The sequence below is a fragment of the Oryzias latipes genome, chromosome 2 (genome assembly GCF_002234675.1).
Source record: "Oryzias latipes chromosome 2, ASM223467v1".
Lineage (NCBI taxonomy): Eukaryota > Metazoa > Chordata > Actinopteri > Beloniformes > Adrianichthyidae > Oryzias > Oryzias latipes.
This window is the reverse complement of record NC_019860.2, coordinates 18,463,895-18,477,767: the sequence shown is the minus strand read 5'-3', so window position 1 is coordinate 18,477,767 and position 13,873 is coordinate 18,463,895. Positions and strand designations below refer to the sequence as shown.

At 40.4% G+C, this 13,873-nt stretch overlaps 1 long non-coding RNA gene across 1 annotated transcript; it reads right to left on the bottom strand.

Annotated features, from left to right (window-relative positions):
* Positions 1-10,202: 10,202 nt before the first annotated feature.
* Positions 10,203-12,571, bottom strand: LOC105353978. Its single transcript, XR_002875162.1, has 2 exons — positions 10,927-12,571; positions 10,203-10,617 (listed from the first exon to the last, which is right to left on the bottom strand). It is a non-coding gene; the product is annotated as an uncharacterized LOC105353978 (long non-coding RNA).
* Positions 12,572-13,873: the final 1,302 nt, after the last annotated feature.

Here is a 13,873-nt window from a genome sequence, read left to right as displayed (position 1 = left end):
CACCTATCTCGATCGGAAAGAAATTTTCATCTGAATGAGTCTAATCGGGGTAGAGTATTCCAAACAACGTGTTTACATGATGCATTTTTATTCTGATCAGGAGTTCATTCCGATTACTTTTGTCCATGTAACCGCAGTGATTGGCGTTGCTGCTTAATGACGTCATCAACCCTCCCCCCCCATGGGTGCACATGACTATACAGTTAGGCTGAATTGAAATTGCTTCCCAACCTCTCTGACTCCTCCCTATTGCTCTGATTCTAGGGGGATTTAAGGGTGTCGATTTTTTATTAAGGAGGAGCCGTAGCGACTTAGCGCTGGCTATCCCTTTGCTGTTATGGTGATCTGTGTCATGCTTGTGGCGTAGAGGAGAAACATATTTCTTCACGTTGGTGTGCTGTGACGCACAGAACTTTACATTTAAATGCAAGTATTGAGTTTTTGTTTTTGCATGAACTTTTAGCATTTTATAACCGATGTCATGTATTTTCCAATGCTGACAGCTACGCGCTAAAGTAGATGACCGGTGACCACTGATGACATCATCGAGCGATAATAATGTCCGTATTTAAAGATTCTATTTTTCCATATCTCTCTGCTTGAAGGGATAAATATAGAGGCAGGGAGAAGCCGTAAGATTAGGAAAAGAATTTGGATTTGTTCTAAAAGACCCAAAATATAGAGTTTTTAAAAAATTTTCAGAAATCAAAACTAAACAACACTAATCTTCATTTTACAGCTAACTTAAAAAGAGGTAGATAGAGGTCTCTAGAGGAAGATAGGTTTCTTGGTTTGATTGAGTACTGCAGCAATAATAATGATGGGGTTTTAGCTATGTTGCCACCATTGACTGTACAAGAAAACTGCACCAAGCGAGTGTAATAACACCCATTAAAATATATATATAACTTCTGCTTCAACCAAATGAAGTCAATTTAGTCGCTATTTTATGGCAATGTTGCGAGGGGGGAGGAGTTCTTCAGTGTTGTTCTCATGTAGTGTTGTCACAGAAGACAGTTTCGTCTAATGGGTAATATTAAGGACTTAGGGTTCCTATTTCAACAAAACTTTAACACACCGAACAAAATGACATTTGCAAAAGTCTGACTGTGACACTAATTATAAATCTAAAACTGTTTTTCTTAACGTACAACTGTCTGCTGATTAATGAATATTTCAAACACCCTTGCAGGTAGATACATCATATTCAATTCTTAGTCTTTTTTTTTACTTATATGGAAATGAGAGGCAATCACATAGAGCTTTCTGGACACATAAGTAAAAAAACTAGGATAAGTCATTGCAATATCTAATAGAAACTTCACAGATAACACTGAGTCCAGATATTAAAGAACTTCCAAATTTTCTGGTGGTTTAATATAGTGTGTCCCACCAGATGTTCTCACCCAATTTCTCAAAAGTGACAAGGTCTTAGGTCACACCTGCATCTATTATTTCTGTCCCACCAAACAGGCACGTAAATGTCCTCTGAAGAAACGGAGATGAATTCATTATAGCACTTCAAAACTGTGCCACAAAAATGGCTTCCTCTCCTTTATGTATCAAAATATGTACATGTGCTGGAGGTCAGCGTTCCAGAAGGGACAAGTAGCCTACAGCTGGCCAAACGTGCACCTGCGTCATGACAGATGTCCTTGACTGATCTGGGATCATTGGTAAATCCCAGACCCCCGGGAGGGTGAAGTGGATTCAAAGCGCCTCTCGGATGCAGTTTAATCCATGTAGCAAACATGTATGGCTCTCACATGGATGGAGAACTTTTTATAGTTGGAGCTACATTTCAAGGTTGTCCATTTTCATCAACAGAACATTATGACATGTGAAAATGGCTGCTAAGAGAAGGTGAACCCATTGAAAAATAGCTCTCGAGGTTTTCAGTGTTTTAAAGTCACACTTTAATCCTCTTGTCATGTATTTTCAAATGGTTTCCAGTGGTAATTACGATTATGCCTTTATTAGTCAAAATAAAAAACATCCTGCATCGTTTTCTACGACCTAGTCTCGGAAGAGCGGCAGTATTTCATTAAAAATTCGCCTCAGGGTTGAGGGCAGAGGTTTTGGTGCAGAGAAATATTATTTTCAGCGAACTTTGCTGTTGACCTTGTCAATCAATTTCTTCTCTGCCGTGTTTTACGGAGACGCGGAACGTGCAGTTTGCCCGCGTTATGTGCATCTTTATCCTGATTACATTCCCTTTCATTCCAATACTGGACTTATTTTCTATGAAGGTTGGTGAGTTAAAACAAGATAGAAAAGCCTAAAAATCCTGATGTCTGTCTGAGGAAGGTGTTGACAACGCTTTTAATTTGGTAACAGTTTTAGATTTAAATTCAAGCTTTTACTTTTTTTTTAAATTTCTGTTTCTTTCAATGTTAAATTTTTGTTTAAGTAAAATTTTATGTTCAAATTTCTATAATTCTTTTAAGTTTAAAATGTGTATGTCTTCAAATTTATTTATTTTTTCAAATTTACAATCTGTTTTTTTCGTTCACTTTAATTTAAGCTGATTCTAATTTGACCCCATACATTTGAATAGTTCATTTTCTATTCATTTTGTCCTCCATCATCAGAAAAAGCCACATGAACTGGTTAAAAACACACGAAAAAACAAAATTTCCATCACAGTGGGTCTTTAAGTTTAAGACAAAACGCTTACTCACATTCCTCCTGGGATCCCAAAGCATCCTTTTTATTTAACAACCACAAACTTGAGTTTTGGTGACACACCTCGTCAACACCCTGCTGTTACCTCGCTGCCATGCTGCATCGATCAAAAACTTGGTCACCTCTGTCACACTAAACACACTAAAAGCCTCACATTATTTGGAGGTCTGTATGGTGATGGCTCTGAAACTTAGAGCCTCAATGGAAGATTCTTGCTATAAGATTTCTGCTTTTGAAGTTGATTTATTCTGATTAGAAATTGTTAAAAAGTCGCCACTGAAAACCGTTTTTGTGTTAATGATCCGGCCCTAACTTCAGGAATTCTTAACAAACGTAATTTAGGTTTAATGGGACAGAATGTACAGTAAATCCTTCTGTCAAAATTAAAAGAAAGGTGGACAGGAAGTAGAACAATCCCATTAAAAACTTGGCAGTACAGCATGGCCGGTCCTCCCTATACGCGAAATACGCAGCCGCGTAGGGCCCCCGCCACCACCAGGGCCCCCGCCACCACCAGGGCCCCAGCCACCAGCAGGGCCCCGAAGTGGCGAAAAAAAATAAAAATAAAAAAGAGCCAAATCTGGCAACCCATTTCATAGCACGTCCGTACCAATGAATGTTGTGCAAAAGAAAGTTGGTTGCACTTTAATGATCGCCCCCTTTAACACACCTGAACCAATCTGGCAACCCAAATGATGACGTTACGCCACTCTTAGCAACGATTGGTCAACATCATTTCATCTGAGCCTGGCGCAGTGTGCATTTACGAGCGCATTTTTTTTCAATAAAGTTGGGAAAAAGAAAAAAAACCGAGCGCATTTTGTCACTCTGATCAACGCGACAACAAGAGAACTTTATGCCAAAGAGACTTTATCCTTTAGGAGCTGAAAAAAGATGAAGAATTTAAACATCAGTAACAAGGTAAGTTTGAAGGATGATGGGGCCGTATTCTTCTCCTGCCTTTCTGTGCAGCTGCGCGATTTACGTCAAATACTAATCAATCCGAGGTGAAGATTGCACAAAACTATCCCGTTTGTCGTAATTTCCAATGGAAAACTAGAAAATAATTCTGATACCCAAGTTTCCAAGATGAGGTCAGACATGACCTTCCAAAACGGCGGAGAGCAGAGAGAAGTAAATAATGACAAAGGTGGCTGATAAATGTTTTAACCAATGAGTTGTATCACTAGAGGAGACATCACGTGGTTCCTCACGGGAGGAGAGCACCGCCATCTTGGTGAGGTCAAGTTACTGTTGCAGTGAATGCATGTGAACACATATTATTTTGCCAAATACTAGTTCATTGCGTGGGTTTCAACTGCCAAAATCAGAGATATGAGTCCATGAAGGAGGAAGGTATATCATTTGACAGGTAAGTACTGTAATTTTTTTCTTTTAATGCTGCAGGGGCTTCATTGATCGTACATGTTGACATGCATGATGCTGCAGGGAAATTATCAACATGCTACATGATGTACGGATAATTTGCTGTCGACATAAATGTACATTTTATTTTGATAAACCTGTATACAGCATACTAGGCTATTAAAGTAATATAGATTTATACATTTCTGACTCAGTGACTGAACTTTTCTTGCAGGTTACCAATGGATTGAGGCTTAAGGAAAAAGTGAGCCTAAGCAATAAAAAGAGCTAACCCAGATAGATCACTGTGGTACCAACTAGTAATACAGTCTGGATATGTTCAGAACATTTGTGGAAACAAATTTTGATGAGAGGCAAGACTGTTTGCTTGAAAAACCCGACACCATAACATCTGTGTTACACAAATTGATCAAATGAATCAGTGTAAATCTATATTTTTTTTATTTGTTGTTGTTTTTTTAGTGTAAATCTATTGTTCACTTATGGACTTCTTTTGAATATTTTTTTTTGTATTGTTATTATTAAAAGACTTATTTTTTATTATTTATTGACTTATTATCTATTTATTGTTATTATTTATTGTATGTATTGACTTACTATTGATTTATTATTATTATTTTTTTTTTTGGACATATTGTTGGGTTTTTCTAAATAATTTAAATTAAATGTCAAAGAGGTCTATAACTTCTAAATGTTTAGAAATTATTTTTAAAAATTCTTTGTAATAATTTTTTTATTTGTAAGAAGTCCTGCAACAATGCATTTTCATTAAAGTTCGAGCTTTTATGGCTGACTGTTTCTCTTATTTAACAACAACAAATGATGTACCGATATATATATTATATATATAAATATAATATATTTACATATATGTATAAATATATATAAATCTAAAAATATATACAGTTTATAAAAGCTACTTAGACACCACCAGCAATAGAAATCATTGTCATGTGGGCGTCGTCGACCTCACCAAGATGGCGTCGCGCTCCGCCTCCGTCGGCCAGGCTTCTAAAGCGGGCGTGTCTCCTCTAGTGATATAACTCGTTGGTTTTAACTCACATTATCGTATTGGCTAATTGTTTTGCTGACACATAATTAGTGCGATCTGCATTTTCTGGGTTTATGTCAGTATAAAAACTGCTGTTTATCTGTTATAGACAGTCAAGTGGTCTGACTTTAACAACAATGAGTGTGTCTTAAAATCTTGCATTAGCATGAAATATGGAGAATCAAAACTGCCAAATACAAACAGGAAATACATTTTCTCATTTATAAATGAGGAACAAAATAAATGTACTAATTTTAAAATTATGAACACACAAAATAATAATAAAGAAGTGTATAAATGTGTATATTTCCATTTCTACTCAAATTAGTGTTCACATTTTTTATTTATAAATGGGTACATTTATTTCTTATTTGTATTTTGCAGGTTTGGTTTTACATAATGAGGATGTTTTGCACAGTTTCTTCCCAGCCAACAGTTTCTTCTGGTCTGAAAAAGTTTTGGAGGTGGTGCAGCGTCCACATCCCAAGATGTTCCTGACATCACTGAAGATGTCATCTCAGGTGACTTTAATAGCATGTAAAGTAATTTAAAAAACAGTGTCTGCATAACCCCTTTTTTCATAAACAGCAGCTGAAGAGAATGAAGTCCCAAATTGTTCATATTTAAATAAACAAATATGACCTCATGCAAATATACAATCAAATAATAAATCTCTCATAAATATATAAAAAGATGCTGGTGCTGCTGATCAGTTAGAGGGCCCACAAATTAAATTTGCCTCTGCTGTCAATCAGACAGACCTCCGCATCACCACGACGCTCCGCCACCCCTTTACACTTTGTGCCGTCAGTCAGACCACACCACACAGTGTGGTCCAGCCTGGAAGTTCTCATCAAAACGTCTGAACTTCCTGTGATCAGTGATGATATGTGAAGTTGCTCCACAGTCGACCATCTAATGTCTGCTCCCTCGGAAAGCGAACTCCTTCTCCTGGTTTATCGTCTCGCTGCAGGCTTTGTGTGCGTCGTCTCGTCCTCTGCGTCTGCAGGTGCTGTCTGCGTCTGCAGGTGCTGTCTGCGTCTGCAGGTGCTGTCTGCGTCTGCAGGTGCTGTCTGCGTCTGCAGGTGCTGTCTGCGTCTGCAGGTGCTGTCCTGGTGCGTGCTGCTTTTGCAAAAGCTGCACCACAGTTTGCGCTGGCAGGTTCTGGCCCTACAGGCCGCATCTGAAGCATTCAAAGTCCTTTGTCGCCTTCTCTGCTCCTCGCTCACCTGGGCTGGCAGGTCTCCCTCTGGTGCACGCGGGGATTCATCACGTTGTCACCCGCTGCGGTCGCGCGCATCTTTTCAGTGTCCTCACAGCTCCGTAGCTTTGTTTTAAACTTTGCAAATGACACGGTCTCGTCCTGTTGTGTCACATGGATTGCAAATGGTTGGAATGACTCAGGTAGCCCTTTCAGGACCATGGCAACCAGCAGACCATCGCACAGGGTTTCACCGGCGTTTCTCAAGGCCGTGATCGCTGTCTCAGCGCTGATTATATCTTCTGTCACGCTTTCATTGTCCGAATTTTTCAGTGAAGTCAGTTCAGTATAAAGACTGATGATACGAGGCTTTCCTTTATTTTGGTAGATGTCTCTCAGGATCTGTAGCGCCTTGCGGCCGTCATCTGCTGCCTCACGCATCACCAGCGACAGGCTCTTGTCATCCAGAAACTGGATCAGTTCAGCACATGCCTCCGCATTTTTAGCTGGATCCTCATCGTCATCATCAGGGTCAGGCGCATTCAGAATGGCGTCTTTCAATCCTTGTTGTCGAAGGTGACCCAAGAACTTGGTTTCCCATAAGTCATAGTTCTTCTCATCTCCGTCGAACAGAAGCCGGGACCAACGGCTTGTATCAGCTGTTCGTCTGCTCATGGTGTCAACTTTCTCACAAAAGTGAAAAACAAACTTTATAGTCTCAGGCGTCTCCTGGGCCCATAACCTGTTAGCAGGTTGGTAACGGTGCGGTGCTGCTGCAACTGGGTGGAGTTTTCTGCTCTGCGTTGTGTTCCAGTGAATAAAAGACCACGCTTGGATGCTGAGTCAATTTCTTTTAATCTTGGTTAACAGAAAACAAAAATTCACAATGCTGTCCAGAGTTTCTTCTGGGTTTTTCCCCCTCGGCCAGAGCTCGCAGCAGTCTCAGTGCGCATTCTCATTAGCACCTTCCCCCTACAGCATGTAGAGTAACACAAAAAGAACATGATGAAATGAGAAAACTGCACCGTACCTGGTTAACAGAAAAAAAAAATGTAATTAAATAGAGAGCGGCATACTTTAGTGAAACAGAGTCAGAGATTTTAATGACGGCGTATGAAGATTATACTCCCATTAAAAAAGTAATATGGCTGCATCATCAGCAAAAGAAAGAGTTCCTGCTTGGAGAAAAACAACAAAGTAAACACACGAGTTTCTATCACACGCTTCACCAAAGCCTCCATCCACCCGTGATCCACTTTCAGGATGTGAACCATCGCTCTTTTAAGGAAAAAATCAAACAAAACACTTCCGGTGAAGCAGCAGCAACTGGTGATGTGAGGTCGTCAATTGTCAATCAAACTTCAGCTTCAAGGTTCCACTGATGGAGATGAAAGGAACCAAAGCTGCTGCTATGGAGACGGTAGAGCAAGGAGGTGCTGGTTCAAATCCCAGAAAACCACAGATGGAGGAAAAATGGTGATCGCCAAAGCACTGAGTGATGTACAGAATAGTGCGATGGAAGTGACTTGATCTCCAAAGCAGAGAAGCGCTGGTTCAATTCCCCCTCTCTGTTTTTTGTTGTCGTTTTTTGCCGCTCCTGGACCGTCTTCAGCTCAAAGGAACGAAGAACCGCAGTTCTGCTGTAGACAGATTAGCACAGTGGGAGTGTTTCTGTCCTTGGAGCAGGAGAGCGCAGGTTCAAGTCCCAGTCAGGGACATCAAGGTGTTCAGTCACTTCACAATTCAAGCTGCGGCTAGGAGGAGTCAGGACGCCAGGAAAGGGGGCTTCATCTTTGCCCCCACCCACCCCGAGGAAGAAGGACCAGGAGAAGAGGATTGAAGACGACGTGCATTTAGATAGATCCATGCAGAATGCAGCTTGGATGTGTGGAGGGTCTGCGTACCATAGATGATGCAATACAGGTAGATCAACACCTGTAGGTGGTGGCAGGCAGGGGAGGGATCGTGGTAACTAAGTAAAGTAAAAAAAAGTATAGACTATTTCAATTAAAGTTAGAAACTTTTATCTTTTTTTTATCTTTTAATAATTAATAATACGAGCAACGATTTAGAAAGTATAGTACCATAATGTAGTGTGTACTATCATGATCTAGTTGCTGCTTCTAGGCATTAGAAAAATCTACACAGTCTAGTTGGTTTAGCCCTCCTGTCGGTTCTAGTCTAGGTACCTGTTTCACTACCAGTTAGCGTAGCTCTAATATCAACCTTCATCACCTATCTTACAGCACGGAAGTCGTTGATCTCCTTGATTGTCAACCAGACTAAAGATGAAGCCACCCCCTTTCCCAGCATGCCTGACTCTTCCTCACCACAAGCATGAGTTGTGATGCAACTAGCCAGGACTTGAACCTGCGCTCTCCTGCTTCAAGGACAGAGACACTCCCACTGCGCTAATCTGTCTACAGCAGAGCTGTGTTGCTTTGTTCCTTTGAGCTGAACACGCTCCACATGTTGATTTCAAAAATCAACAATCAGGTTTAAAGACACAGACAATGACACCTACTTCCTACGGATCCTTATTCTAACTGGGAATTGAACCAGCACATTCTCACTGGAAGCACAGAGACACTGCCACCACACTACTGTATCTGCATCAGAGCAGGGATTCTGGTCCATGAAGGATCTTCACGCAGTCAGCTTTTATAGCGACGGTTTGTTAACCAGTCGGGAATTGAACCAGTCACTCCCACTGCACTATTAAAGCACCCCACAGGTCCAAAAAAATGTTCTTTATCAGTTTTTAAACTAATTTGGATTTATTACTACCTGACAGTTGTTTAACTTACTGGTACATCCTTATATCCGTTTGTAACGTCACACTTAAACATAAAACAAAGTCAAAGAGATTTCATCATTACACAGAACATTCTTCTTATGTTTTATTTCTGCTTTAGCTATAAAAAAATGGCCTTATAAACTTACCTTGTAAAAATTTCAAAACATTTAAGGCACGACAAGATGTCGAAAGCTTTTGTCAATTTATTGTCTATCCATCTTCAGAACCAGCTGAATCCTTTTCAGGGCCACATGGTTGCTGGAGCCTATCTCAGCTGCTTTTGGGCAAAGGCAGGATACGCCACGAAACAAAACTCCCTTTTATGTTTTTGCTTTCATGTTGATGCTAAATGTGGGTAATTTTGGAGCCAAAGAATGCGCATTTATTTTTGATGCATATTTATAGGCATTAATGCATTGTTTTTGTCTATTATTCAGGATATATACTTATTTATTTCCCTTCTGTCATGGTATATTTGGGATGCACGAGCAGCATTCCAAGGAAACGGATATCCAATCTGAAACGTTCTGAGGGTATGCACGGATTTCAGGCAGCAGAATGTAAATTGTTTTGGCTATTCTACTCACAAATATCATAATGAAACACTCCAAAACAGTTTGTGGAGGTTAACTGTATATATTTCATACTGAAAGCAGTTTAAAAAACATTTTAGTATCCAGTTGTTCTCAAATAAAACACTTACATTTTACTTCAGTTCAAAGTTTGTTTTTTTACTTGCTGGTATTTGCATTAAATGACATTCCAAACAACTCCTTTTTTTTCCAATTTTATTTGAGATGTATGTACATAATATGCAACGTTTGCTGAACAATAAGTAAAAAGAAAAACAGAAGAATTTATAAAGGATATGAAAATTACAGGCAAAAACATTTGTATTAAAAGAGAAACAATTTTTCGTTTCCTCACAAACCAACAAGGGTTTTGTTTAATTCACACAAAGAATAGAGGATTAACTCCTGAGGACCAGACTGGGTGGACAACCTAGCAGCCCCCCCCTGAAGCTCTGAAACTTTAGTTCAAGTTGGAGACTTGCGTCATAAATAACCGGAAGACAAAAACGATTTTTAGAATGTTCTCTAAAAATTGTGTTAAGAGAAAATGGCCGTCCCTGGTCCACATGATGCGCTGTCCCCTAATGGTTTAGTGCGGGGGTCGGCAACCTGCGGCTCCTGGAGTCTCTGCAGGATTCGTTGTTGATTGTCCTCCAGCTGTCTCTGCTTCTCAGGGCTTTCTGCTGCAGATGAGACTATGTTATGTTCTTCCACAGAGCAGAGAGAACAGATTGTGATGCGACAGAACATCCTCATCACCTCATCATGACTGGAGCAGATGTTCTCCTGCAGGTTCTTGGAGGGTTCCACCAGCTTGTGTTTCTTAAGTGCAGCAACATCCTTCCTCACAGGAAGGAGCAAGGCAGCTCAGAGAGGACTTCAGACCACAGCTGCTCCAGCGTCATGATGTCCAGCTGCTTCTTTTCTGCAACGTTTTTCAGAAACAAAAACACGTCTCAAACAAACATATAATGAGGGAGATAGAAAAGCCACAGAGTTCTTAGCCTATAAGTTGGACAATCAGATAGTTGAGAAATCTATTTTCTAAATCTGGACCCTCCAGACAAACCATCCAACACCACCATCAAAGATCCTCAAATGTCACAGTAAAAGAGGAGGATTTCTTTAAGGAAGATCCTGCTACTTTGTTGTCCTCAGAACAAGGACAGAACTTAAGAAAAGAAAACATCCACAAAGACCTTCATGCAGCAATAAACCACATCAGGTTTCTCACTCCAGGCCACTGAAGAGCAGGGAAGCAGCAGGACCACATGACACCGGGACTCTGTGCAGGCCAGTCCAGTTCATCCACACCAGACTCTGTCCTCTGACTCTGGTTAGAGAAGGTTAGAATTACATTGGGTATTTTTAACAAGCCCAAAAATTACTTTGAACCTTGCTCCATGTACATTTAGATACTTTTAAGAAGCGTCTTAACAATAAAAATGAATGAAATTAAAGTTGGATTTTTTTATTCAGGAAAAATCTATTTTTTATATCCTGTGTTCAATCAGTCTTAGCTTTATATCAGAAAATTAAAACCAAGAATAAATGTAACATTTATCAACTTTACAAAGGAAGTTTCCTCAGTCTGAATCTTCTGATCAGTCGGCTCAGACTCAGCCGTGTGTTTGATGAGGAGCTCAGCAGACACATCCCAAGTTTTCAAGTCAGGGAAATATGAGGGAATGTTCAGCTTCTTCAAACTTTCAGTTTGCTGCAGATAAAGTTGGAACATGTGAGCAGGATCCAGCTTCATGTCCTGAACCACTGACACATGCTCCTGCAAAACAATTTGTTATAAAAATGACTTCCATCCTCTTTGGAGGACTTAATAGCTGTCATTTAAAGGTGAATGTTGCTCAGCATCCAGAACCATTGAAGTTGCTAGACACAGAATGCCAGTCCACCTGCACTTCCCTGAAGAGAGAGCAGAAAGCCCCACATCTATACATTACTCCCATCATTTGAAGTCATTTCTAGGCAATGTTTGTGTGTTAACTGGAGGTGAATCAAGTTAGTTTCTGGTAGCTGGTAATCAATAATTAGGAAAAGATCTGATTCAATTCAGGAACCAAGATCAACGATTCACAGATCAAACCACATTTCTTAGCAGTTGAATGTGTTATGCTGGTGTTTGTCTTTAAACTGGATGTATGAAAATTAAAACAATGCATCTAAAATAATCAATTATAATTTTTTTAAACAAGAAATACAAACCAACCATAAGTATATGAATAAAAACCATGACTTTGAAAGAAATAATATTGAATAATCATGAATGTTGTGCTGTAAAGGTTTTCTGTCAACTTTCTGGTTAATTGAGCATTAAACCAACATCACTGTTTCTGTTTCTTGGATCATTTTACAATTAATCTTGGAAGCAAAAATGATGTAGAAGACATTTAAAAAAAAAAAAACGGGTCTTCTTTCAGCACTATTTTTATTTTAAAAAGTTCCCAAAGTCACATTTGCTCTTATTTATTTACCAAAAACAGCCAGCGTTTCAGTTAGTAGAAACTGTTAGCCAGCATGTCCGCATGTGAGCGGTTCCATCAATATGTCTATGGCCAAACGTTTGAAGTGGAAACCGACCATAAACCATTGGTGTCAATCATGTCCAAAGCACTGAGTGATTGTCCTGTAAGGAAACAGTGGATGTCAATCAGGCTGCAAAAATATGACGTGCACATGATGTACACAAAAGGAAAGTACATGTACACACTTTGTCTAGAGTAGTGGACAAAGACGAAAAAGAAGACAGTGGAAAAGTTGCAGAAATACAAGCATGTGTGGACTAGGGTTGGGCGATGTCCCCTAGATTGGCAGTTGACGATGTTTGCAGTCAACCATCGGGATAGACGATGATATCGTCGGGGGGGGGGGGGCTATTTTTAATTTTGCTTTCTTATATAATTGCAATTCGTTATTTTACTTTATTACTTTATTTATTTTATTTCCCAAATAATGACTCATCCGCGATGATCCAGTCTAAACTGAGGGAAGTGACTTTAAAAAAAAAATAAGTAATAGAAAAGAAGTAGTCCGGTCCTGCGTTTGATTAGACCGGTGGAGCGAGCGACCGTGTCCCTAGCAGAGCAGACGGACTTTCAGTTTTGTGTTTTAGGGGAAGTAAGGATGCTTTGTTACGTGTGGGAGATTTAGGACTGTGATCCGTCCCGCAGCTCTACGTGAACGAGCGACCGGAATTTAGGAGAAGCAGGTCTCCCGGTAAAAGTGTGTGTCGGGGCAGAGCTCGGAGCGCTGGCTAACGCAGTAAGCTTCGAAGCAGAAAGGCCGCTCAGAGGCCGCTCAAACAATCACGTGGATTTGTGTTTCCAGTCGTGTCCCGACAAAATAAAGGCTGATGTTATTCCCACATATTTACGTGCAGCCAAGATGCAGATTGCAGTGTTTCACAAGGTGTGGAGGTCCAAGTGGTGCTCTTAAGGCAGTGTCCTCCAGCTCTGGACCAATTGGAGGCCACACCTTCATGCACCACACCTGAAAATAATCAGACAAAAACATACAAACCCAAAGATCCACAAAACACAGAAGTCCCACTCTGATACAAAAATACACAAAACACAGAACAAACAGAACCAAACAAAACCAAATACGGCCACAGCCATAACACAAATGCAGATGAAACCATGAAAGAACTGAAAAGAACAATACTCAAAGGATGGCCTGAAAACAAAAAAGAATGCCCTTTAAAAATACAAGATTTCTGGAACTGCAGAGCAGAGCTCACAGTGGTGGATGACATGGTGTTAAAAGGAATCAAGTTTCTCATTCCAACCTCCCTGCGCAAGCAGATGCTTCAAAAGATACATGAAGGTCACCTTGGAGAGTGTGAACGCAGAGCAAGGGATGTAATGTGCGGCAGTGGTGCAGCGGTAGGGCGGTCGACCCATTATCGTAAGGTTACAGGTTCGATAACCGCCTTGCACGGCCATGTGTCGAAGTGTCCTTGGGCAAGACACTGAACCCCACCTTACTGAACCCCACCTTGCCTCTGGTAGGAGGTTAGCGCCAGTGTTTAGCAGCGGAGCCACCATCAGTGTGTGAATGTGTGTGTGAATGGGACTGTGACTGTAAAGCGCTTTGGGCCTTCGAAAGAGGGTAGCAAGCGCTATATAAGTATACGCCATTTACCATTTACTAGCCAGATGACAGCT